Source organism: Pipistrellus kuhlii, unplaced genomic scaffold (assembly GCF_014108245.1).
Source record: "Pipistrellus kuhlii isolate mPipKuh1 unplaced genomic scaffold, mPipKuh1.p scaffold_m20_p_7, whole genome shotgun sequence".
NCBI classification, from domain to species: domain Eukaryota; kingdom Metazoa; phylum Chordata; class Mammalia; order Chiroptera; family Vespertilionidae; genus Pipistrellus; species Pipistrellus kuhlii.
The window spans coordinates 19,104,279-19,129,745 of record NW_023425573.1 but is presented as its reverse complement, the minus strand read 5'-3'; the positions used below and the strand labels follow the sequence as shown (position 1 = coordinate 19,129,745).

General features: G+C 37.7%; 1 protein-coding gene across 1 annotated transcript in view; it reads left to right on the top strand.

The window, feature by feature from the left end:
• The window catches only part of EPHA4 (EPH receptor A4), a 135,038-nt gene that overhangs the window by 15,689 nt on the left and 93,882 nt on the right, over nucleotides 1-25,467 (top strand).

Sequence of the window (25,467 nt, the reverse complement as noted above, 5' to 3'; positions counted from 1 at the left end):
TATTTTATTTATTCAACCTTTTTGATGTTTCTATAAAATTAGACAGCAATTTATAGCTCTTGGCTTTTTAAAAACTGTTTGTCTGTGTCCAATAACATGGCTGAGTTCTCTAGTTTTTTGTGCTTGTGAGAAGGAATGATTAAAGAAGGCCCCAGCTGTCTCCAGGACCCTGAGAGACTGTATCTTTTACACTTAGAGCATAAAACCTTTCTCATGTCCCCTTGCAGCTGGTACCTCAGAGCTGTTTTGGGGAGGAGAGCAGGTGAGGTCACTGGGTCCCATGATCTGGAGGGTAATTAATAGTCCCATGACTAAATGGACATTTTATAAATATTCAGGTCTATTTTGGCTTCCTGAGAACAATCGTGTTGGTACCCCTTACAACTCGCTTTGGAGACACCAAGCGTTTTCTGGGTGAATGCTGGTCCTCAGCTGTCTGCCTAGGGTTGCTTTTCCAGGCAGCAGATTCCTCATTTGCATATTCTGTATTCGCCCTCATGCAAAACAGCACACCCATTTCTCCCTTTCACAATGGTGCTGAGAGCTTCCTTTGGAAACTCCAGCCAAAATCTCCTTTTGTTTATGCAGAACCCAATGATTTAGATGCCATGCAAATTAATTCGGTTTTGATTTGAATGCTTCCAGAGATTGGGGGGGGGGGGGGAGGAGAGCGGGGAGAGAGTGTAGAGAGTGGACTATTTGCACAGGGCTCTTTGTGTAAACCCTACCCACCCTCTACAGCCCTGATGTGGCTGGCTGTCACTCCTCAGCCCCTTGCCCCATGCAAAACAACCAGACCCCCGCTGCTCATTTTATTTTGACCTTTGGAAAGAAACCTAGCAGTTGGTGAATCCCTTGGCTTGCCTGGTTAGTGACAGCTTCAGCTGGAATCTTGATGTTCTTTCTGAGGTGGGAGGGAGGAGATGACACTATTCAGATTATGCTAGGAATGTTTAGAAGTGTCCCAACAAAGGACTTAAAAAACATTGTAAAGTAAAAAGATCAAATTCTTTGCAAAAGAATTGACAGATCTCAGGAAGTTCCGAAAATAGGCTTTAGGTTACTAGCGGGCTTGAGTCCATTTCTTGTTATAAGAAACGTCCAAACCTGTAGAGAATTTTTAGGAGTTTATTTGAGCCAAATTGATGACAATTGCCGGGAAGCAAAATCTCAACACAATGAGAGAAATGCTCTGGAGAATGGCAGTTCTGCAGCTTATTTTATACATTAGAATCAAAGGAGGCAATTTTAGGAGGGTTACATAAAAGTCATTGGTGATAGATTAAGGGAATAGGAGAAAGCAAAGTGGGGGAATCTCTGGGATTAAATTAAAAGGCAAAATAAAGAAACATAGTTCTCTTACATTGGTAGGTACAGGATAGTTAATCATCAACATTTACAGCACATACAGAAAGTATATTCGGAACAAGATAACAATGAGCAGTTCTGTGGTCTGGTACTCTGGTACTATGGATGTGTCCTCAGGGATCTGAAAAAGGAGGTTTCAAAAGTATGTTATCTTAGATGCAAAAAAAGGCAATAGATAGGCCCACTTAAGGTAAATTAAAGATTAGTCTTTGTTAAGGAAGCTACTGGCCTAGAATATAATTACCTGATATGACCTGCTTTTATTTTTTATTTTTATTTATTTATTTTTTTAAATATATTTTATTGATTTTTTTACAGAGAGGAAGGGAGAGAAACAGAGAGCCAGAAACATCGATGAGAGAGTCATCGATCAGCTGCCTCTTGCACACCCCCTACTGGGGATGTGCCCACAACCAAGGTACATGCCCTTGACCAGAATCGAACCCGGGACCCTTCAGTCCTCAGTCCGACGCTCTATCTACTGAGCCAAACCTGTTTCGGCATAACCTGTTTTTAATTAGGAATTTTTCTGTTCAGACCTATGTGGTTACCCCCTTAGCTTGTCAAGTTTGGTAGGTGGTGCCTCCTTTCCCCCCACACATTCCTTAAACAAATATATATTGAAAGTGTAGAATCTACAAACCTTCATTGGTATTTTCACCATTGGTTTCTACATCTATGGATGAACACATCATTCTTCATAACTAAAATCACCACTGAAATCTTTTATTTTCACTTATAGACCAGACAAATGTCTTTATAGGGTATGTTACTGTAATTCTGTTCCTTATTCCATATGTGCATTCACTTCAAATTGAATTCCCGTCTTCCCCTCCCACCCAGGGTTTCCAAATTTCCTTTAACCTTTGCTTTATTCCCCTAAAGTAGAAATGCAAGCACTCTGCATAGCTTACCCAACAAGCATCCCTCTCTGCTTGAAAACAGAAGATCGTGATCATATGCACTCTATAAACTACAAGAAGAGGACTTTGCATGAAATGTTTTTGAAGTTCAATTAGTTTTGAGTTCAAGCTAATTTCACAGGGCAGAAAATGGGCATAGCCAGACTTCGAGTGTAATTAAGTGGAGGCAGGGTCAGGAAAGACAACATCTAAATGTGGAAGAGCTTTTGTTTAGCTCCACATGGTCTGACAAAGTTTGATGATGCTGTTCAAAGTCCATTTGGGATGGATTATTAGGATTAAAGAACAGCAGAAGGCTCTGTACTTGGTACATTCTCTGGTGTCATTAGTGGATGAGAAAATTCAGCTGCTTATCTGGCTCTTGTTTCTGAGGATGGATTTAAACAGACCCACACTTCTTAAAGGTGATCCTACTAACCTCTTCTTAATAAGTTACAGATCTCAAATTGCCCAAAATCCTTAAAATACCATTTGAAGTAAGTTGATTGATAATTATCATTTCCCCTATGTGTGCAGATATTTTCCTCAGCAGTAAAAGCTCTGGTACAGTTTCTTAATTACCCAGATAATCCTATTTGCTTGTATTTTTAAACTATGAAGTGCTGGGTAATTATTCAATTCTTAATAGAAGGCAAATGGCAATGTAAACAATAATTAGGATGTGAGACAGACTAATGCGCTTCAAAGCAAATTGGATTTTTTTTCATACTGTTCAGCATGAAGTCCCATAAAGCTAATAATTTAGGAGCAAGGCAAAAAAAAAAAAAAAAAAAAAAAGGTGCCATTTTGTCCATATTTTATACTGTTATCTCTTCATGGCTTGTTTCTGTGAATAGCAGTTTGCCCCAATGAGGCTGGCTGTGCTCAAGCCAAATGTTTCCCTAACAATTGCCTCCCTGCTGTTTGACATTTGGCTGTCTTCTCCCAGGGCTCCAGATTGGTCCTTTGTCTGCTTCAGATCCCAGGGGTCAGAGGTTAACAGAATACTGATTTCCTCCCATAATACCATGGCAGGTAAATATGGGCCAACCTCAGGATCAGTTAAGTCACAGCTCAGACAGGAATGCTTTTCTCCAGAGCCTTTGTCCTTAAGAACTTCCCTGATTTAAGACGCCAATTTTCCCAGCTCTTACTTCCCACCATAGATCCTTCATTATGAGTACTGCCTTTCCTTTATGGGGCTTTTTCATTCACAACTCACAATATATCCCCAGAAACACATGGCCTGAAAATTATGAACAAATCATTGCTTTTGATGAATTGATCCTACCAACTTAAGATTGTAATACTTTACAATTTTTATCTAGTTAATTATGTCTTGTAGTTGTACCTGTACTGTATGTAATTCATTGGGGAAATAAACAGATAACAAAAGGGTAGACAAAAATAGTTTAAATAATGGTGCTATTACACTCCCTCCCCTTTTTTTCTCGTCTAGCCTTCATGGTGTGTTGCCAGTTAGAGGTATAATTAAACGAGCAATCAATTTTATTTTCCATTTTCATCATTTATGGAGATGTCCAAGCATTCATCAATATCAATGTTATTATTAATGCTTTACATTAGTTAATTATATCAGTCTTAATTTTTCTCTCCTAAGATTAATGTCACTCAGTAGGCTCCTTTCTAATTGGTTATGATGCACATGCAGCCTTTAAAAGTTTAAAATATATTTCAAACTCCCTGACATCTTGTTATCATCAATCAATTTTAAGCCGCTTTTCTACATATTAGCTCTCCCATTTCTATTTGGCCAACCTCCTTCACATTGTCACTGAACTTGATGCTTAGATTCATTTGTTTTCAGTTTTTAAGTGTTTGCAAAAGACATCCCCACTTTGAAAAAACAGTTCCCTTTTCAAGTGTCCAGCTTGGCAATGACTGAAGCAGCCCCCGGCAAATTACCATGTTAAAAGGACAGATCAATACCATTCTGGCTCCTCCACCCTTCTTGCTCTCTTCCAAGTGGGAAGAGTTTTGAAGAACCCTAGGAGGCCCTTGACAGATGTGCCAGGAGACTTCAAGAGGGTTGTCAATTGCCAAGTGGGGAACATTGACAGTTTGATCTAGTGCCCAGGCAGCTTCTCCACCGGCCATTTGAAAATGGATGCAAGAGGAATTGACAGCTTCAAGAAAGCTCAAGCAGTTCATATAATTATGGAGAGGATTAGAAGAAAAGTGTTGGGAGAAATAAGAGATCAATACGAGGGCGCGAGTTGACTGAACTCACCTTTAGCTGTTAGAGCACTCCATTTTGTAACATTTAGCCTGTGCATAGAGAAGAATGCTTTATAGATTTTTTTTTAAGTGTTATATAGGCCTATGCATAAGAAAAAAAAAATAAGCAACTTGGTTTTTGAGAGAGGACTTGCAGGTAATTAACAGTATAATGCTTCCAGTACTTAAGTTGTGAAGGTGCTAATTAACTAATAGGGAAAATTGAGATTTCATTACTCCGTGTCTCTAACTGAGGTGTCAGCAAAGAAGTGCAGGTGAAAGTAATATTTGAGCATTCAGGTTTCCATTTATAGCATATTCTTTAGGAACTACCTCTCTGTGTTTTTGTTGTTGTTTTTTTTGTTTTTGTTTTGTTTTGCTTTTTTGTATTCTAGAATCTAAAATTAGCAATATTGAAGGACTACATTAAAACAAAATAAAAGTCCGTTGATTTTTAAAGAAAGAACCTCATGTTGATAGATAAAAGAATATTATGTACATAAATGAAAGAAAAACGTTTTAAAAAAGGTTCTGAAACACAACTTGAGGGTCTTAAATGGTCTTACTTTTAGGAAGCTAGATTCCACAGGGCAAAATAGTGACTGTACCCAGTTAAAACAAGCCCAACTACATAATTTATTCTAATCTTCATGAAAGATTCCTGGATTCTCATTCACAAAATGTTGTAGCTATAACTATTTTAATAATTTTTAAATTTTGATAATAGCCAGATCTCTGCTCTGTGATTTTAGCAATTATATTGAAACTCTTTTTGAAAGTTCATCATTAGATCTTTTCTTTTTTCTCCTAGAGGAACATAAAGTAATTTATTGAAGAATAGTGATGTCTGTCCTTATAAAGATCACAACTATTATTGCATCTTTTAAAAATATAGTAAAAAGAACCCCTTTTCCAAAAAGTGAATTGTTGACTTCTAAAGATATGATTGAAAAACACAAACCTAGTGAGTTTTTCAATATTTTCCATTATACCTTCTAGCTAGTTATCACTGATCTACAGGAAAGCTATTGATTTTTGTATGTTTATCTTGCATCCAATACCTTTATTGAACTGTCTTGTGAATACTAATAGGTTTTCAGTTAATTCTCCAGGGTTTTCTAGAGAACTAATATGTTTGACTGCACGCAATTATTGTTTCTCGACTTCTAAAAATTAGACCTCTTATTTCTGATTTTTATCTTAGAACATTTGTCAGAATTTTCAGACTAGCAATAAATAATAGTGTAGATTGTGAGCATCTTTATTTTATGTACAATTTCAGTGGACATAATTTAAGTGTGCTATGAGATATTACCAAATTTTAAACATATTTCAGATAGAATAAATTTTGAATTTAGTTAAATTACAAATATTTATTTTACTTTGTGACCTTTTTGACTTGTTGTCATTACACAATTTAATATATTAATAGATTTTTCTGATAATTAATCCTAAATTCTGTTTGCAGTTGTGGGAGTGGAGAGTAACTTATAAGATGGCAGTGAATTTTGATAAGTAGATTATTGAGTTCCATTTGTTAATTGAAGCCAGAGCTTTGGAATATAACTGAATTTTAATCTCCGTTTTTTCACTAACAGTGTGATTGGGCTAGTTACTTAACTTTAGTACTTTGGTTTTCTACTCTGTAATGGGAATATGATACCTACTCCACAGGTATAGTTAGGATTAAATATGATAATATATGTAAATTCCACCTATGAATTGAACTTATTAAGTGCTCAGTAAAATACAGTTTTTATTATTTTATTTTGAAATTTTTATAAATATCCAAATAATATTAATTTACATATTCTCTTTTTCACTCTATCCCTTTCTCTCTCCACTCCTATTTTTATCAAGTTTTAATTGACTATTATATTATTATAGTTTTCCATTTTTTATTAACATTGTAGAAAGTCCATGTGCCTGTGAACTAGCTTTTCTCTGTAAGTTTGAAAAATTTCATCATTAAAACTGGCTCTGGACTGTGCACTTTTGATTTGGGCATTTTTCTGTATGTTTGCTAGACTTTAGTAAAAAATGCAACAACCATAGAAAGGAAACCTTGTTCACTTGCTTTCCAAGTCACACAAATGGCTTTTCAGCCCAGAATACTATACCTTTGCTTTGACTTGATTTGGGCCATTCCTAGCCTCTGCTGACTTTAGGGTAAAAAGCAAAGATGCCACATTGCTGTCATGAATCATTACATTATTGAGATTTCTCATCACCCGTGTGGATCTTAATTTAATCATACAAGTTAAAGGTAATGGGATCATTAGACCTGGAGTTAGTGCATAGGCATGGTTGAGCTATCCCTTAAGCATGAGACTGGCTGTTAATGAGAATCCAGTTGAGAAAACATTTAATTGTCCATTAGGGAAAGTTGCATTCCATTGCAGAGGGAATGTGGATACAGGCTTTAGAACTGCAGTGCTTTGCTCTCTTTTTCTCTTTTTTTTTTTTTTAATGAGAGAGAAAGAGAGAACATGGAATGATAGGTCCATGTTTGTAGAAATATCTGGGGCAACTTTGACATAATAATTTGTAAATGTTTTCTATTCGTTTAGAGCCGTGGTCGGCAAACTGCGGCTCTCAAGCCACATAGGGCTCTTTGGCCCCTTGAGTGTGGCTCTTCCACAAAATACCATGGCCTAGGTGAGTCTATTTTGAAGAAGTGGTGTTAGAAGAAGTTTAAGTTTAAAAAATTTGCCTCTAGCCGAGACTGGTTTGGCTCAATGGATAGAGCGTCGGCTTGGGGACTGAAGGGACCCAGGTTCGATTCCAGTCAAGGGCATGTACCTTGGTTGCGGGCATATCCCCAATGGGGGTGTGTGCAAGAGGCAGCTGATCGATGACTCTCTCTCATCGATGTTTCTAGCTTTCTATCTCTCTCCCTTCCTCTCTGTACAAAATCAATAAAATATATTTAAAAATAAATAAATAAAAATTTTGGCTCTAAAAAGAAATTTCAGTTGTTGTACTGTTGATATTTGGCTCTGTTGACTAATGAGTTTGCCGACCACTTGTTTAGAGAATAGACAAGTTTTGATTTTCATTTCAAATTATTCTGTGAGCCATAGTGGACAGAACAAAGACCAGTGGGAAGATACTGCCTCAAGATAAGGAAGAACTCTCTGATATTTTGAACGAGGCGTGAGTGGAGTGAGATGCCTTTTGAGATGATGAGTTCCATATCTCTGAGGCCAGGGTTCACCCTGCCTGATGACCCTGGGGACTCTAACAGCATCCCTGCAGTGAGGTATCTCAAAAGGAGCATCCTTGTCATTTGGGGCAGGACAATTCTAACTTTAGTAATATTTCCCAAATACTATGAGTCAGTCCTGTGCACAGTGGATAAGCACATTGCAAGGCTAGTTCCAAGACCCTAAATTCCTGTGGCATCCACCAGCTCCTATGACAGGCGAACACCTCTCTTCTTTTTCCAAATGCCTCAGGAATTGATGCTAATCTCAATTGTAAAGTTCTAGTCTAGACAAACTGTAGGATTACTTGCAACTCTAAGATAGGTATCTGATACTCTATTTTAAATATTTTATATTTTCTGTAAGTAGGTAATCTAGGTCTAGGATCTTTTAGCCTAGAAAAGACAATCCCAGCTACTCACCTCTCTACTTTTTATTTTCTTTCAGTTTAAGTGACCAGCATAGCATTTCAAAAATGATTTCATGTTTCCCAATAGACACTGGTTAAAGGAGATGGGGAATGTCTTTTAGAAGAAATTATTAATATTTTATAAAAGTATCTCTAGTGATCATCAACTAAGTGCTCTTGGCTTTAATTTCTTTAGTCCTAAAACAGCCTTATAAGGAGGGTCCTGTTATACCCATTTTACAGTTGGGAAAATTGAGGCATGGAAAGGTGCCTCAGGCCATGTAGATTATTTAGTGTGCTTAAAACTAGAGAAACTGGCTCCAGCCTCAGCATCTACCAACTCTATACTGTACTTTCTCCAGGGAAGAATTGCTAGGAAGAAAAAATCTCTCCCCAGAGCATATTACTAGCAAATTATTCATATTTTGACTCTGTATCAGAGCAGAGAAGGAGATTACAAGCATAGACCGAAGTTTACAAAAGACAGCATCAGCGCATCCTGATGGGACAGCCCAACTCTAGATGATAACTTTTTGATTTCATAATGCAGTGCAATAAATCCAAGGAGGTTTAGGAGGAAAATCAATCTAAAAAGCATTAACTTTAATATTCTATTATGTTGTGCACGTGTTTTTAAGCTGATTCGGTTAGAGTCTTTAGTTGCAAATGTGTGCAGAAAAAAATGGCAACGAAATAATTGAGAAGGCAATTCATTTATGTAAAAAGAGAGAAGGGGAAACATATGAGGTCAACAATTACAATTGGTGGGATATATAATTCCTTTAGGACCCACACATTCATCCTACCCTTTCTCCACTGTGCTGCTACCTTATTGCTTCAGTGGAAATGGTGCTTTTCAGCACCTAAAACATTATGTTCTGAATTGTTCAATTATATTAAATATAAAATATTCTTTTTTTTTTTAAAAAAAATCCTAAACCATTAGGTTTTCTGTTGACTGCCACACAACCCTACTTAATAAAGGTCATTGCTTTCACTTGACAATTACCACTTTTCTTTACACAGATGTTGCATGTAGGAAACATAATGTGTTTGCCAAAGCTGAGTAGTTAATGCCCCTTATCACTAGTCACTTGTATTCCTCATGGCATGGGAACATGATTTTAAGCCATGTTCAAGGGAACTTATGAATCATCAAATTATCTAGTTAAGGAAAAAATAGCACACACACACACACACGAACACACACCAAGAAAGTCATGTTGTTTGTAAAAAAAAAAAAAAAGTAGTAATGTAAACAAGAAAAAAGATAAGCAAAGTCATCTATAATATCACCACATAATGAGAGCCATGCTTATAATTTGGTTTCCATACTTCCAGGCTTCCTTTGATGTATATACACACACACAGTATTGATCATGCAGCATGATCATAAACTCTTTCCAGATCAAGAAACATAACTTCATAACATTATTTTTAATGGCACAGAGTTTTCTGTTGCTTGGATATACCACTTTTTCTTTTAGCTACCCTCTGTGATTGAACATTTAGGTTGCTTTCAGCTTGATGCTTTTAATAATATTGCCCTGAGTATTCTCACAGCAAAATCTTAAAATATAGCCTTCATTATTTTCAAATGATTATTGAGTTGAAAGGTACGCAATTTTAAAGGCTTTGATACTCAGTTTTGAGATACATTCTTACCAAAGCCTGAAACAATGAGGAACAGCTCACCTCTACTGACATTACATGTAATTTTCTTGCAATGCTCATTAGTGACATGAGCTCCAAAGTGTAGCTAGATTTACTCATTTGCACTTGCCTATGAGAAAACCTAAGGATTTTGCCAACAAAACCTCTATTTTCATTCTAAAAATCAATTAAGTTTTATGCTTGCTTAAACCAAATGTAGGATTTTTTGGCCACTTGTGACAGCTATGGACAGTTACCCTGTAATATAAAGAATAGTTTTTAATATACAGGATTTTATGGTTCAGTCGCTTAATGAAAATTATTTCCTCTAAATTTACTGTCAGGTTTTCCTTTCCATATCGAAGGAGCACCACTGCTCTTAATACCCAGAGAAACACTGTCTTTCAAAAAGACATTGTTAAAGTGAGCGTGATGAGGCTGATTGCTCTCTATAATTGCTTAGACACTGTTGTCTTACAATTTTACAGAATGCCTCAGGGTTTCACCAACTGGAAGGGAAAATGACTTCATGGACTATGCATGAACTTTAACATTCCTACATGCACACAAAGCAGGAGATTAAATCCCTGTAGGGTTGGCTACTTCTTCTTTATGGGTTAAATGCATTGACTGCTGTGTAATCAATTGTTTCTGTGATCTAATCATCGATACTAGCATTCATCTCCCAGGACCATTTATTCACCATGGAATAGTAATTATCTAACTGGGTGATTTGTGCACCTTCCCCTCTTTAAAACAAATTAAACATTTTGCAAATTATTTTCCCAGTTGCATGGACAGAATATGGTAAAGTGCATTATCCTTTCTTTTCCACCTCTCATCACTCTTTTTGCCTCCCTATTTCTCAGTGAAAGGATTCTGCACACCTTGGTGCTAATCTGGAAGACCTTGTCATTTGGAAATAGGGTAGAGTCTCCACAGAAAGTGAAACCATGGATGTGTTTCCTTGTACCTAAAATATTCTTTCTGCCTTCTGCCACTCATCTCTTAGCAGTACAGAAAATAAAGTCCTACTCTTTAAATTTTTTTCCTATTAAATAAATTAACACATTGCTCATTAAACTAATTCTGTTCATTGTAGACCATTGGGGAAATGCAGAGAAAGAAATATGTTCACACACAGATTGAACCTGAAGTCACATTTGGGAACATCATGACAGATATTCCCTGGCTTATTGATCCAGAGGCCTAAGTACAGACTGACTGATTTTACTGTCCTTGCATGGCAGGGCTAGGCTTTTCCTTTCCACCACCACTGCCAACCAAGGAAATGGTTCATTGGTAACCTCAGGATCAGCTACTTGCCTGGTAGGGATTGGCTTGCTAGGGATGAATATTGGTATCTACATACCCGTGAAGTTACAGCTTCCCACACACATTATTGGCCCAGACACTACAACTACTTCTGTTTCTCTTTCCAGCTCAGCATTCCAGTTCCCACTGGAACCAGCTCCTTTGGCTGTAACTCCGGCCAAAGTTCATCTGTGAATGAACTTGCCCTTCCCTTCCCCTAGGCTACTGCATCTTTTCCTCAATCCCACAGATTCTTGTTCTGTGACTTCTAGTCCAGTACTTTCTTAGGACCCCGGACTGCTCTGTTCTCTTCCTTCTAGCTGGAATCCCTAAGATGATGTCACAAATCAAGACTTCATTTCCAACAACATTTGGGATTCTGATTTGGCCCTACGTCAGTCAGTCTCTTTAGCTCTAGTCCTCCAGATTCTGGCTATTTCCTATCTCCTTCTCTTACCTATGTCAGTGAGGTTTGCACATGTCTGGTTAGCCAACCCATCCAAAATAAGCAATATGCTTCATGCCATGGAAAGTGTTTAAGCAGAAACTAGAGGGAGTCTTTAGTAAGACAAGCTTCAACAATATCCCTCTCTGGAAAGAGAGACTGGAATAAATCACTATATGCCATGGCCTTTGAGTACATTTGTAAACTGCTGTCATCATTCATTCATGAATTTATTCACTACTCCTTTATTTATTTTAATAACAATTAAGTCTCAGTCTCAGTTAAAGGCTCTGAGAATCCTGAAGGCAACAAAGTAGGACCACCTTCAGATGGAGGTTGGCAGCTAAATCCAAGAATGCTGGAGACCTACCATATGCTTATTCCCTGAATGACACTAAAGCTCCAAATACTTTTTTTTAATGCTGCATTCAAAGCAATTAAAAGTTACTCATGCAAGCATTCATTGTTCTTGACTAAAACAATGTTTCATGGCATGATTTATTTATTTTATCAACAACCTTGTCTATTAATTATTTGACTTCCAAAAATTAAATCTACCTTAACATAACAAATTGCCCAGGACTAAGCACATTTGAAATAAGGTAGCATATATTTTGAAGAAGCCAGTTCCCAAAAGTTCCTATGTTATAGTAATCATGTAAAGCCATCAAAGTGCCCACTTTCAAGGATCATTTGCATGGAAGTCTCTGTAATTGTTCTTTGAAAAAAGTCATGTACTTCAGATTCATGCAGACTTTTATGTAAGCATAATTACTGCTCAGCCCAACTGAGGGCTGGGTGTGTAACTAGCACAAAATGAGTAATTTATTGAATTGAACTAAGAGCGTGAAACATACTGGACTGAAACAGACATCTGAGTAGGGTGATAGGTCTTCTAGTTTAAGACACAAATGAAAATGTCCTTAGGGATACAAGTCTACCTGTAATTTATTTGAACATTATTCTTGTGTGTAATGTTATTTTTGGCATGTTAATGTATTGTCAAAAAATTCCAATCTAGTGACACGACAAAAGCTATATTTCATTTCGGAATGTAGAAAGTGTGAAAATCAATTGCATTATATATCAATGACATGCAATAAAGATAACCAGTATATTCTTGGTAATGTTACTTTTTTAGACTGATTAACTGCCTAGAGCTATTAGATGAATTAATAGAGTTTTATTCTTACTATTATTATCAGTTGGTTTTGCTAAAGGGAGATAAAGACTCAATGCTCTTTTTTTTTCTTTTCTTAAAAAGAAAGTGATTTGCCAGAATCCACATAATTCCGATGATTAACTGCTTTTCTTGGCACTTGACTAAACCCATGAGTTTCTGTTGGCAAATAAAATAAGTGCTGAAAGTTGAAGTCACTTTCTGATTTAGTAAATAAACCAACAGAAAAAATCAGCCTCTATGGCATTCTTTAAATTTATGACCTATCCAGTATTGTAAAAGATGGTGACAAATATTAGTTTCTTACTGAAAATGCATGATATATTCTGTGAGTGTGCTACAAAAATCAATAGGGTGCTTACAAATAAACAAAACTATAGTGACATTTTTCTTTTTCCATTTGCTTATTCATTCATTCCTATGATCACACATGGAGTACAAGGACAGAATAAAGCTGTGTACTATATTGTTTTGGACACTATAGGGGATGCAGAGGTAAATAGATATAGAACTTAGATTCTGGTATTAAACTGCCGTGTAGTATTGTATAGATCATTCATTGAATAAGGGTATCCAACTAGAGTGGGAAGTGCAGTCTAAAGTACAGCAATGGTATGGTTTGTAATGTTTACCCAAATGTTTGTTCTACCACTTTAGGCAAGAAGGAGAAAGATAAGGAAAGCCTCAGAGTAAAATTGACTTGACTGTTCTATTTAAAGGATGATTGGATTTATTTATTTAAACAAAGAAGAAAATAACAAGTCAATTGTTTGAAGAGCAAAGCACAAAAAAAGTTCCCTTGATTTGACATGATTGATGTTTTAGTACCTTGTGGATAGGTGATTTAGAATAGTAAATAAATGATGGTGTTTATTTAGTTCAATGCATGGATGTTATCTCTCTCTCTCTCTCTCTCTCTCTCTCTCTCTCTCTCTCTCTCTCTCTGTGTGTGTGTGTGTGTGTGTGTGTGTGTGTAAGAATGACATAATATAAGTTGGTGGGAGATTATTGCTTTCTGGGCTTTTATCTCTCTGATGATAACCCCTGTGATTTCAAATATATTTAGGGTACTTGCTTCAAATGCACATTTTTAAGGTCATATCCCAAAATTTTTGCATTTTGAATTTGTGATTTGAATTTTTAACAAATGATTCTGGTTAATTTAAGCTGGAAATAGCATTTGGACACCACTGGTGCACTTGCCTGCTGCTCATACTACTAAGACTGACTCTGGATGACCCAGAAATAATAGTGATTAGTTGGTTCCCTTGCTAAATATAAAATCCAAGGGAGAAAATAGTGCTGCTTATTTCTTTTTTTTTTTTAATTTCAATTTAAGATTTAATGAATTCTAAGAAAAATGAATTTAAATATGTGTCTATTTAAATGTAATTTTAAGATGCAGAAAAAACAATTTTAACCTAGTTGAAAAAGAAAGACCTATGGATCTGAGAGAGCACAATGTCACACTCATATGGACCAATGAGGTCAACCCAGATAGACAGAATTTAGCCCTTATCACATTTTTTTTTGGTTGGATGCTATGAATAGTTTAATTTTCTGTAAAAAAAAAAAATCATGTAGATACTAGAGTAAAGAGCAGGTCTATCTACTGAAGAGGTGTGAGTAATTTATCTCTTTTCTACCTGAACTGTTTCTTGGGGGATAGGGGAGACAAGTGGTTAGAATACAACTACACAGAAGTGAAAGGCTGTCTGGTTATAAGGATAAAATTATCAACCAAATGTGGCAAACCTAGAACCAAGAAGAATCAAAAAGTTATCAATTATTGACATTTTTATACAAGCCACATTGCATTTATTTATTTATTATTTTTAATTTTTTTTTGCAGGAGAGTGGTGTTGGGGGAGATCCTTCCTAGGCGCCACTGTTAGAACTGGCAGCATTTGCAGATGAAGAGTTGGAATTTTCTGTAGTTAGTGTAGCATTTTGGTTAAAAAGTAAACTTGTTTAGAGCAAGGCTGGATGTGGATTAGCCAAGAAGACCAACCAAAGGGAATAGAATCAGGGCCATCACCAGAGCAGGGACCAGGGCAGAGGCAGTTTTCATAAACACTTGTGGGTAACTGGACCACCAATGATTGGTTTATTAGTTAGCGGTCTGTTTTTGCACACATTCATGCTTTAGTAAACAAGATACCATCTATTCTCCCCATGGGCCATTCTCAAATCATTCCTTTAGTTATTGTAAAGATTTAAAATTTAGAAAGATCCATGCTATTATCATTCAAGAGAAGTAGTTATATTGACATTTGCAATAGAATCTCTGCTTATCCAGGTTGGACAGCCTAAGTAATCACCAGTAGAGAACAGTAGGTGTCCTAACTAGCTCTTCTTATATCTTTATTTTATTTAATAGTTATGAAGCACATGGTGCTGTAGAGATGTGGCGACAGGGTAGGGCTCACTCAGGGCTTTGCACCCACTCATCTTGTGTCGGTCTGCTAATTCCCTCACAGTATGTCCCCTAGTTGACCAAGAATTGGCAGTTGCTGTGACATAGTCCTGTAGTAGAAGCTATTCTGGTTTTCATAGGGGACAGATTATTGCTCCAGTCTTTACAACCCCAGTACTATCTCACAGGAATATTTTTGGCAGAGTAATCACAAAGTTGGATGTTAGAATGTCTGAAATCATACTGATTTTTTCAGAAAAGGCCCGGTCCTTGCTGGTACCATCCTTGTCACATACTTTTTGAAACTTCATAACCTGAAATTTGTTCAGTGTGGAACAATATTTGTCTCAGAAGCTGTGTTGATGTAAGAGTCACAGATGGGAGTAGGACTTTGCCATTTTTCCTTTGGGGGCATACCTTTGAATGTATGCTTTGAATACATCAGTTTTCCTTCTCCCTCAAAGTCATCAACCCCTTTAGTCAAGAGCACTTCTCTATCCTATACTGACACACATGGGGAAAGTTCGAAGGGGTGGTCATGACCATTGCCCCCATTTCCTCTTTCAAGGATTAGTAAAGGGCTGCAGACAAAAATAGAGAAACCAAATCAAAAGAAGATAGACTGGACTTGTGATTTGTTGTAACATGGTTTGAACAGCAACAACAAAAAAGCCCATATTTAGATATATAGAACTGCCATGATAGCATACATAATGGGTTGATTATAATCATGCACATTTAAAATGTAACTTTCTCATAGTTTCCTTTCCAGGGCTATTGTGTGGCTCACATGAAATGTGCTAGGCAACTTTAGTCTGACTGCTTTCCCTTCTGCTCATTCAGAAATGCTGGCTTCTTGAGCAGGAACTGGAAGTTAATAAACTGCCTTTAAAACAAATGATAAGGGCTTTGGTCAATTCACGTGCCTACTTACCAAATTAAAGAGGCTAACGATCAGAAAAACTGTTAAATCTCAGTTGATCAGTTTTTCTCATCTTTTCATAGGTTATATTTAAATATTAGGTCTAGTAATAATTAATGTCGTTTTCTAATACTTTTTTAAATCGAATCTATTTAAACAATACAACAAAATTTAATCAACAATATAGTTGCCATTGTTTTCTACTACTTGTGCCCAACACTCAGGAAGCATTTTAATCCCTCTGTTGTAAAATTCTTGTGATTTTGATGCAAAAAATTCGGTCAATGCATTTTTGAGGCATTCTTCATTATTAAATTTTTTTCCAAGAAGAAAGTTTTGCAAAGAACGGAACAAATGGTAATTGGAAGGGGCAATATCAGGAGAATATGCAGGTTGAGGGAGAACTTCCCATTCCAACTGGCGCAGTTTTTCAGCAGTGATTCTTGCAGTATGCGGTCGTGCGTTGTCGTGGTGAAGAAGTACGCCCTTCCGATTAATCAGCGCGGGTTCTTTTTCTCTTAAAGCTTGGGCTAACCTTTCCAATTGGGCACTATACACTGCACTTGTAATGGTTTGGTTAGATGGTAAAAGTTCATAATGAAGAATTCCTTTAAAATTCCACCAAACACACAACATCACTTTTTTCGCATGCAAGTCAGGTTTTGGCGTGGTTTGCGGAGCCTCATTTTTGTCCAACCATTGAGGCCGCCTTTTCAAATTAACATACAGCACCCATTCTTCATCTCCGGTAACAATTTGCTCTAAAAACGGCAAACGGTTTTGACGAGAGAGGAGCGAACTGCAAATTGTGACTTTTGGATTACGGTTGTTGTCGGTCAACTCATGAGGAACCCATTTTCCAAACTTTTGGACTTTGCCAAGTGCACGCAATTGATTGGAAATTGTTTTTTGTGAACAATTTAAAGTTGTCGCAAGCTCTTGTTGGGTAATTTGAGGATTTTGCACCAAAAGAGCTTGAAGAGCTTCTTGATCAAAATTGGACACACGGCCTCGACCACTCTTGTCATCTAACGAAAAATTTCCCTCGCGAAATTTCTCAAACCAACGCTGGCATTTTCTGGCGCTAACTGCATCTTGACCAAGAGCACTACAGATGTTTTTTGCAGCCTCACTTGCTTTTCTTCCTAATTGGAACTCGTAAAGCATGCAGTGCCGAATATGCTCTTCATCCACCATCTTCTTAGCCCTAGTTTTGCAACAAAAACCAAACCAAACACAAACTTTTTCAAGCAAAACTTGTTAATTGCACTTCACACATTCTGTAGATACCACGTGTTTGAAGGTTATGTCAATACAAGTCAACGCCAAGTAAGATTTTAAACGAATGTTAAAAACGACATTAAGTATTACTAGACCCGATATTTTTGTGACAATTGATCCCATGCATGAAATTTCTCTTACAAACACCCTAATGTGTTTGGTTTGTCTTAGTCAATCCTCTGGAAAGAGCACTGGCCACTCCCTTGATAAAGTACAAGGATCAATGATGCAGCTGGTGGCCCTTGCTCCAGACACATTTCCCTGGGAAATTCTGCACATGGCATCTCCTCAGTAATTCCTCCTTTCATTCAGCTAACATTTGTCTACAAAGACTCTGCTTCCCAGAGAGAAAAATCCAGCTGTGGACTTTGCACAAACACAAGATTCCGGTGGGTTTGGACCAATATAGGTATATGCACATAGATGGATGTAACTGTTATGCAATTGGTATTACTCTTCTTCTTGTGCATCAATGAAGAAAAAGGATATTATTCAGCATCAGCCCTGAGTTGGAAGGCCAGTGTAACTCTGAACAGGAAGTATATTTGCATATTTTACTTTTCTATCATGGTTCAGTCTTGAATGAAACTATCTTTTGTTTTCTAACATCTATTTGTGGTTACTCTGAAATTTCAGCCTGAGGACTGCCAGGATTTTTGTTAAAATTATACAATACAAAGGTTATTTGAAAGATGTCTTTTGAGTCCCAGGCATATTAGCTCCTTAAGCTCAGAAAGCACACATGACTTTTGCAAGCAGAAACAGGCCTAATGCTTTGAAGAATGTAAGAAATGATCTGCATTTCAGAGGCACTGAAGTGGTTAATCTAGTCATCTATACTAGAGTAATAAGCTCCCAGTATAAACATCTTCTAACGGGATTTTGGTGTTCTAAGCTGACCTCAGAGAGAAAGTTTATTAACATCACTGTTCTAATGTTGTGGTTTCAGTATCAATCAGTTAGAAGCCTTGATGGCCTTTCCTAGTAATAATTCTTGCTTGCCTTTGCTTCCTAAGAGTTCTTGAAACATATTAGAAACAAATGAAGCAGTTGTACCCTAACTGATTTTTTAAAATAATATTTTTATTGAGATATAATTGACATAACATTATATTATTTTTAGATGTACATCATAATGATTTGATATTTGCATGTATCCCAAAATGTGATATCCAATTAACACCGGATTCTTTTATTCACTTGAATGTCTCTGGGTACATGGAGCTGGTTATGTGACTCTAAATTAGCCTTAATATGTCCATCACTAGGCCCTTGAGGTGTCAATTCTGTCTGCAGCTGTTTATATATCTGGTATCTGAAGGACTTCCAGGGAACTTGGGGTGGGAAGGTACTCACAGAATCACCTGTATCACAGCACAGGGAGCAGTGGAGCCTGGGCTGAGTATAGAGGGTGCTGTGATTTGAACAATCAAGAGAACTAACTGCTTCGCTGCAGACTTCAATATCCTGCCATAGCCCCCTTCCTGGCTATGGATCCACCCAGTGAAGCAGGAGAACAGAGTTCCTCCTATCCCCATTCCCAATTCTTACTCATGGAACCCTCAGTCCACAGATTTAAGAATTCCTTGCCTAGCAGAGTTTACTGGTGGTTGCTCTGATCCTGGGAAGAATGCTGAGGGTCCAGGGACCCCTTATTCCTACCCCTGGGCCTCCCACAGGGTTCTGCTGTGAGGCAGAGCTACCACCAGTGGCATGCTGGGCACAGGTATTCCCCCATCCCTGTGCTCACCAGCCCACCCGCTGCTATGTTGTTCCAGCCTAGAATTTGCTTCCAGCTGTGCTCAAATGTTTCATGCTAGAGAATGAGAGAATGTGAACTGCCATCTCCTCTGTAATGCATAATGCTGAACGCGCGAAGGCAGTTAAAAGGGATCAGGCCTTTCTCTTCCCGGTTCTGATGCATGAGTCAGTCTCCTGGCCTTAATGTTGACACAGATCCCTAATAACGAGTAACAGCTGATGGCGACTTGCTGAGACATGTACAACCAGGCAAGAACTTCCGTATTACAAGATGTGGGCTTTGTCCCAATTTTTTCTGAAGAGGAAAAAAAAAAAATAAATAAAAAGAGGGAAGGAGAGAGAACCTGGTGCTAATAACCAGTTTGTGCAACAGTGTTCCTTTTTTTCAAATCTAATGAGGTCCGATTCCCACAAGTATTTTTTGATTTATGGCCTGCTCCTACGGGCCTGTTTGCTTTGGATGTTTATTATTTTGATATTCAGTTAACATAACACCTGAAATCATTTCACTTTCTGAATCCGTTTTTACTCCCTTTTTATGAGTCGTTTGGTGGTAGGTCGGATTTCCTCCTGTGAAAACAGCTCTCACGTTAAAACACCTTTTCTGTTTCCAGCCTTCTGTCTTCTGGCCGAGGAAAATATAGCAGTAGGTTTGCCCAAATTATGGAACAAAAGGTTGTTTGATTTGGGTCTAAAAGCTCCGTGTATTGTACCTAGAAACCTTCCCAGTTGATGACCTGATGACCCGACTTCCATGTGTCCCGTTTAGTGACATGATATAGAGTTATGAAAAGTGAGGGTATACCCTTCAGTGCCATCTCAATTTTTCCTTTTAAAGACATTGTGTGATGACCTATGGGATGATTTTGAGTCAGAGATCTGACATCAGGGGTGATGGCAAAGCATTAGGTCAAAAGAATGAACTCTGCCTGCGGAATAATCAGCTCCCTCTCCGCCCAAATCCAAACCATCTTGGACGCTTGTTTTAGAGGATAGGCGTTCTCTGGTGGTACAAGTCAGCGTGTTTAGATGTGAGAAGGGTTGGCAGCCCTTAGGGAGGGGTGACTCTTTTCCAGAAGTCACAGTTTCTGGTAGAAAGAGGGAGCCATTGACTCAGTTTCTGCCCTGAGCTCTGTGGATGGTGGGGCCACCTTTACCATCAGGACTGGGCAAAATGAGTTCCCCCCCGTGGCTAGTGTCTGTCCTTTCCTTTTTTTCTTAAGAGCCTCAACATGTCAGTGTGCTCATTGCTTAACATTTTAAAAATAATTTTCCCTGCATTCAACAGTGTAATAGACAGTAATTATAGAAAATTTAGAAAGTATAGAGTATTGCTGTGAGGAGCATTACCCATAATCCTACTGCTCAGAGAGAACCACTATTATTACTATGTTGGGTATATTCATGAGGTTTGGCTTTTTTTTCTTTCTTTTTTTCTGTGTGTGTGTGTGTGTGTGTGTGTGTGTGTGTGTGTGTGTTTCTTTCTTAAGGATAGATTTTTTTTTTAATGCTCTGTGTTTTTTATTTATTTGAGCCTGCAAATGCTAATTTGAGTCTTTATATGGTTGTATCAGAGAGGCCTATCTGACAGAGACTAAAAATGAGCATACCTTTAGTTACGTGAGCATTTGCAAACTATTTTACATTCTTAGATGTAGCAGATTTGGTGATGGTACAGGACCAGGCAGCCAGGAGAAAGAAGGAAAGTTGTGCAGGTGGCCCTTAGAGGGACAGGAGCTAGTTCAGGTGTCTGCAAACTCATTAGTCAACAGAGCCAAATATTAACAGGACAAAAACGGTTGAAATTTCTTTTGAGAGCCAAATTTTTTAAACTTAAACTTCTTCTAACACCACTTCTTCAAAATAGACTTGCCCAGGCCGTGGTTTTTTGTGGAAGAGCCACACACAAGGGGCCAAAGAGCCACATGTGGCTCGAGAGCCTCAGTTTGCCGACCATGGAGCTAGTGTAATGGGAGCAGCACTGGCTTTGGCATCAGATCGGGTTCCTGCCCTGATAGCTGGGTCACCTACTGGAAACTCAGTTTTCTAATCTGGGAGATGGGAGAACTACTTTTATGGGTGGTATTGATGACTCAGTTCATTAATGAAGTACTGTTTATGCAAATGATTTGCAAACAAGCAAGGCAATTATAATGTTATTATAATGAAAAAGGTATTGAAATTGGGCCTTGGTGATTCAAAGGGAGTAAGGGTAAAATGAACAAAGGTGGCTGGGCGTGGTAGGTCGGTAGCAGATAAAATGTTTAGTTGGCTGTTTGATTTTGTTGTAGTTGCTGTTGATAAATCTAATGGTACATGTGTACTTTCTGTTGAGGTGGTTATCCAACTGGATTAGGATTATTTCATTTGCTATTTTATGCTGGTCCTATCTTCTTTTGTCTGTGTATTTTTAACTCAATGAGTACATTCTCCTGTAAAGCTAATATATTATATTTGCTCTCTCATCTAAGTGACCGTTATCAGACTTTTATTAGGGATTACTGGCCTTCCTATCAGGAATCTCACTGCATATACACAGGAGTGACCAGGACAGGCCAATCTCTGTTTTAAACAACAGATAAGGTTTGTGTAGTGTGTGTGGAAAAGGAGGGGAGGGGAAATCGGGAGTAGTTAGGTCGGGGCGGGGCTTGGGAAAGATATATAAACACCTTTAATATGTGAAAGAATTCCTTTGACTCTGCTCATGAGCCTAGGAATTGGGGGGAACATTCAAAGAAGGGGTTTGCAGCGCAGCACAGTGAGCTCTGGAGACCCATTGTCTCAGTCCAGTTACTTAGAAATGTTATGGGGTAAGTTCCTTCATCATTTAGTGCTTTAATTTTCTCTCCTATGAAATGGTAATAACAGTATCTATGTCATAAGGCTGTTGTGGGATAAATATAAGCCATTAATATTTGTATTGAATCTTTTAAAAAATGTATTTTTATTAATTTCAGAGAGGAAGGGAGAAGGAGAGAGAGATAGAAATATGAATGAAGAGAGAGAATCATTGACAGGCTGCCTCCTGCACACCTCACGCTGGAGATCGAGCCTACAACCCAGGCATATGACCCAACTGGTAATTGAACCATGACTTCCCAGTTCATAGGTCAACGCTCACCTCTGAACCATGCCAGCTGGGTCTGTGTTGAATCTTTATGAGGGGTTTGAGGAGGTCCTAAGAAAGCCTGGGCTTCCAGGTTCTGCCACTCTGAACACACCTGAGGGTTGAGCATACCCATTCGAACCTCTTCTGTTGGGATAGGGGGTCAGCATACCAGCTGTAAATGTCTGAGTGTGAATGAGGATGGAGTCTCAGGTCAGAATATGACCCCCTCAGTCTTGTGGGGCTGAACATTGTCCTGGAGATTGTGAAGGTCTATACAAGGCTTTCTTTGAGGATTGTATCTGTTCATTGAACCACCTCTCCCCTGGGTCATGGTTTTGTATTTCTCCTTTTCTATTCCTTTCTTAAGTTTTTCTGGGAGAGACTGGGCAGGTTTGCAGGTGGGCATGCTCATTGATCAGAAACACTTGTCATTAAAGAATAGAATGTGTTTATTAATAATAATCCTCTGAACCATGAGGAAATGGGGATGTTTAATTTCCCTGATCGCCTCATTATTTTTTAAATACTGACTCATAAACATTAACCTCATGTTTTCACTGGTTAACTCTATTTTTCTCAGTTTCTTTAGCTTAGTACAGAGATAATGTGTTTCCTTATTCATAAGTTTGTTTTAAATATTTAGTAAGATTATGTTTGTAAATTGCAAAGCCATAATCATTCAATAAATATTAGCTGTATTTATATTTAGAATGTGATAAACACCAACTTGACTCTCACTTTGGCCATGTAACTAGTTGGAAGCTTTGCTGAAACACCATTTGTCTTGTAAAAACATAAAGTGGGAAAAACTGTGTGTCACTCAGAGTTGTGAAGAGGATCATATACTATGTCAGCACTATGGGCACACAGCAACTAAAAGTACTCAGTTGGTGCAACAACGTGGATGAACCTAGAAGGCATTATGCCAAGTGAAATATGTCAGACAGAGAAAGACAAATACCATATGATTTTACTTATATGTGGAATCTAAAGAACAAAAGAAATGAACAAATGAAACAAAAACAAACTCATAGATACAGAAAACAAATTGATGGTCACCAGATGGGAGAGGGTTGATGAGATGGATGAAAAGAGGTGAAAGAGATTAAGAAGTACAAATTGCCAGTTATAAAAAAATAGCCATGGGGATGCAAAGTACAGTATAGAGAATATAGCCAATAATATTGTAATAACTGTATATAGTGTCAGGTGGATACTTGACTTATCGAGGTGATCGCTTCATAACGCATATAAATATCTAAGCACTATTTTGTACACTTGAAACTAATAGTGTACATCATCTACAACTGGAAAACAAATTAACTTTTTTAATTATCCAAACAAATCAATAAAATAAAATATACACTTTAGGTTGTAAAATAATAAATCAAAAAAATAAAAGTACTCAATAGGTTTTTCTTCTTTATTTACTCTTAGCAACATCTTTACAGGGAATCTGAATGTCAGGAAGAAACACTTCTAAGTAGAGGTGATAGGTTCCATGCTTATGTCTCCTGGCGAGGACTTCAGGGCAGCCTATACCCTATATTTTGAGTACTACATCCAGTACTTGTGGCACTGTCTCATTATTCCTCACATAATGTTGTTGCATTTCAGTGAAGAAGCCACAACTGAGAGTTCAGTGTCACTTCTCACTTTGAAGTGGCAGCCCTACCATTCAATGAAGCCTCTCTGACTTCTGGTCGCGTGCCTAACCACTGGGAAGCTCTGCCTCCACTGATGAAACACTGCAAAGGTGCCCCTGAGCATCCCCGCTGTCGGAACTAATGAAACTAAATAGAACACATATCCCTTTCTCACCTCCCTTATCTTGTTTCATGGGAAGGTAATTTACGGAGCAAAGATAACTTGTTTTCCTTCACAGCTCTGGTATCCAGACCGCGAGTCAGAGAATTAGCCTTTTAAGTTAATATATGTATTGTACATTGAGTCTAGCGCTAGTTTCTATCCATCTAAATGGTAAGTTGCACACAGCATAATGGATGTCCTTTCTGTGTGCACATTGCAGGGATGGATGGCTGGAAGCTGCTGTGCCCCGAGGCCATTGTGAATGCCACGTTACTTGACAGATTGGTCTGGTTTACATCATCAATTGTTACCACATTCTTTTATGAAATAGAAATTTCTATCATGAGCATGTAATTTGGTCTGAGTATTGAAAATAGGAAGCTCTTTTAGAAGGCTATAGCTACATATTTATAGATTTAGGAAATGTGCCTCTCCCCCTTTTTTTTTTTCTTTTTTTTTTTTCTGGTACTTAATCCAGGTAACTGAGACAGTAGATAGGACACTTATGGCAACTTAAACAGTTATAAAAATATGATTACTATTTGGAAAACTTAATTTCATGTCTCTGAATTGGGGAACACATACTTTAAATGTGAGCATGTTCATTTGAGCTCATTGGTGGTAGTCATTCAAATGCAATCAGATCAAATCTAGGTTTAGGTGCTAGTTAAGAACTCTTTTGTGGCAACTGACTCAGTTTGTGTTTAGTCAGCTGAGTTAACACTTGAGATGTTGAAAATATTCAGAATTCCCAGTATATATTTCTTATATAATTTGTTTTTCCAGCTTAAATAAAGCCATTGAGATATGTTTAATATTTATGTAGTTGGTTAAGCATTTGGGACATTCTGAAAGGTCACTTTGTAGGACTATACTTCATTGTCTTTTCTAGTTTGCCCTTTTGTTTAGCACAGGCTTCATTAGGGATGACAACTGTACCCTGCAGGTACCATTTGTTCTAATGTAATACTGGCTATATAAGGCTCAATATATATAGCATCTTATAGATCTACAGAGATTTAACATGGGTTAGCTGTTGCCCTTCATTCTCATCCTTACTCTCATTTTAACTAAAAAAAAAAAAACCTGAAAAGATAGGCAAGCATTGGAGGAATAATATCATACATTTAACTTACCACTTGTCTTATTGATTGCATATAGGTGATTATGCTTTCTCAAGTTTCCTTTTTTTCTTTCTTCTTCTTTCATTCAGAAGCCTGGCAGTAAAGTGCACTCAAGCTGAATTTGATGGCTTTAATACTTATCTGTTGTGGAGCGCTGGTGCTAAGGAGCAGGGCTAGCATCTGACACAGGAGTGGGCAGAAGTCTGCTCCGGAGTGTCCTTGCATCTGACCTTCAGCTCATCACTTCATGACATTTCCTTGCCCTCTCTGCAAGTCAGACATTGCTTTGGTGCCTCAGTTTTCTCAATTGAAATATATATTTCTTCCCTC